Below are 3083 nucleotides of genomic sequence, written 5' to 3' on the forward strand. Positions count from 1 at the left end.
TATATGCATATATATGTGTGTGTTTGTGTGGCTGTGTATGTGTGTGTATACATGTGTGTGAGTATGTGTGTGTATTACTGTTTGTTTTTATGTCATAATTAAGACAATTTTACATTAAATATTCAATACATTTGGTAGAGTACAACTTTATTATTCTTTAAGAATAGTATTGTCAGTGACTTCGAAGTTTCCGCCCGCTAAGCCGTCATCAATTTCTAAGGCATTTAAATTCATCTTCACTTTATATAGCTTCTGCTAAGTTCAAATTTTGTAGGGTACCCAGAGTTATGTTGAATGATAATTAGACTGTATAGTTGGTCGTGATGGCAAGATGATATGGAGAATTTTTATTGATTAAATTTGGAGAAGGGCTAATTGTTAAAATTGTTCATGCATTTAGAGCTTTATAATTAGGTGTGTATGGGTAGGTGTATCAACTTCAGGTCATAGGGGTTCACTGAGGAATGTAGTTAGGCTGTTGTTCAGCACATTTGTCACTTGGTCTTGGTTGTTGTTGGTTTTATTTAGACATTAATAGGATCTTTTATCTTTTATTTGTTTCAGTCATTAGACTGCGGTCACGATGGGGCATCGCCTTCAAGAAGTTCTAGTCGAATGAATTGACCCCAGTACCTATTTATTTTAAGCCAGGTACTTATTGTATCGGTTTCTTTTGCCGAACCACTAATTTACGGGGATGTAAACGCAACAACACCGGTTGAAGAGTGATGGTGGGGGACATCCTCAGACACAAATACATACACACACGTGTGTATGCATGTATGTATGTATATGTTGCTTCTCTTATGTGATGCGCGATGTCGCCTGGTCGAGCATACATGGTTTTTGCCAGCATTTTCAAATTTATAATCTAGAACATCATACTGATGACGGAAATGAATTTTGTGTTACCATTCTGATCCAGAAACGCGTCTATGATTGACTAAGACTGGTTAGTTTCGTTATTTTTTCTTCTTGTTTTGCCTTTGTGAGTTACAAGTATTGCTACTTGCTGGAGACTTATTTAATTAGTAGAGTTAGCACTTTAACTGCTATTTCTTAATTTCGGTATGTGGTGAAGCAACTGCTGCTGATCCCTTAATTATGTATATATATATATATAAATATATATATGACCGGCTTCTTTCAGTTTTCGTCTGCTGAATTGATTTACTATATTTGGATCGGGGTGGGACTATACCTGAAAATTTTAGCCCAAGGTGTCACGCACTTGGGCTGAACCCGGAACGATGTAGTTGAGAAGGAGATTTTTTTACAACGCAACCTTTTCTTCTGAGAATATGGAGGTTAAATCTTAGAGTCCAGTCTTCTGTTTTAACCCTTGTGATTAGGTGTATTTACTGGGTTTGTCAGCTTTTATGGGATTGGTATTTAACAGCTTGTGTTCAATGTGTATGCGATGTTAAAGCAGGTGGGCCTTTTGTTCTCTCCTGAAGCAATGTTTTCGTTCTTAGCCGCAAAGTTTGCTCGTGTTATGACGAACCACTTCGGTTTGTCAATCTGATCTTCCATAGGTTTTTGAAATATACGTATAAGTAACTATCTATAAAACTATAAAACGTCACAGATACATATATGTGAATACGTTTACGTGCGTTTGAATACTTACACACACATATATTCGTGTGTGTCTATGAAAGCGTGTGTCCGTGTCCAATGTGCAAGGGTATAGACTATCACTCAACAGGTTTGTTGATCCTGGTTTGGCGTCACTCCATTGTATAATGCATATTATCAGCAAGTTTCAATAGCTAAAACTCAAAAAGCTTTCACGAACTGTCTGACATACATATGAATATGGTCAGTGTATGTGTATGTGTGTGAAGGTGGTATTTAAGTGTTTGTTCGGTATTCCTTATACTATGTACCTATCTATACATAGATACATACTACGTACGCACATATATGCATATATGTGTGTGTGTGTGTGTGTGTGTGTGTGTGAGTGTGTGTATCTGAGCGTATACACATGTATATATATATATATATACATATATACATATATGCACGTATGTATATATATATATATATATATATATGCATACATACACATTAATATATATACTTATATATATATATGCATATATATATATATATACATATATATAGTTGCTATCAGATGTGTATGTATTTTTCACAGAAGTTTTTCAATGTTTCCTGAAAACACAACAAGGAAATCTTTGAGTTGTTTTGAGGTTTTTATTTTAAGGAAACGTTAATATTATTGATTTAATAAAACAAAATTAGTAACTTAGAGACCTAACAATACATATGTATATGTATATGTATATATACATATATAAAAGTATGTATATATTTATATATACATATATGTATGTGTGTGTGTGTGTGTGTGTGTGTGTGTGTGTGTGTGTGTGTGTGTGTGTGTGTAAAGTGTTAGGTGTGATGTACAGAATTAAATATTGAAAAAAAAGTCTAAAGACGAACGAAAGGGCTAATATATGTATAAAATAAATGAAAGAAGTTATTCCAAAATTCTGACGACTTTTTTTTCAATATATATATATATTTTTATATATTTTTTACTGTTTTTACTTTGGAATAACTTTGGAATATGGTCAGTGTATGTGTATGTGTGTGAAGGTGGTATTTCAGTGTTTGTTCGGTATTCCTTATACTATATACTTATCTATACATAGATACGTACTACATGCACACGTATATGCATATATGTGTGTGTTATATATGTGTGTATTATAATGGAAGTAGGGATGGTTATGGAATGTTTATTATTTTGATATTTTGATATTTTTAATAATTTTTCTATCTTTATAAAATAAGTATTTTAGATAAATTCATTTGGTACTTATTGTTGGTTGATATATATATTTATTTATTTTTATTATTGTTCTATTTACGACCTGACGATTAGCTGTATTTTTGAATAGAATTTATTTTCGATAATTTAATTGATTTTAATCGATTTAAATTTCCTTTCTATTTGAAAATTAGTTATGAAACACGTGTAGTCATTTTACTATCTTTATCTTATGATATTTACTTTGTTTTATATTATACTCATTTATTGTGTTTTTAATTAT

General features: G+C 31.8%; 1 long non-coding RNA gene across 3 annotated transcripts in view; it reads left to right on the top strand.

The window, feature by feature from the left end:
- LOC106875471 (uncharacterized) overlaps window positions 1–3083 on the top strand; it is a 308728-nt gene that overhangs the window by 57735 nt on the left and 247910 nt on the right. The window lies entirely within an intron of this gene.

The sequence above is a fragment of the Octopus bimaculoides genome, chromosome 4 (assembly GCF_001194135.2).
Source record: "Octopus bimaculoides isolate UCB-OBI-ISO-001 chromosome 4, ASM119413v2, whole genome shotgun sequence".
In the NCBI taxonomy this organism is placed as follows: Eukaryota; Metazoa; Mollusca; class Cephalopoda; order Octopoda; family Octopodidae; genus Octopus; species Octopus bimaculoides.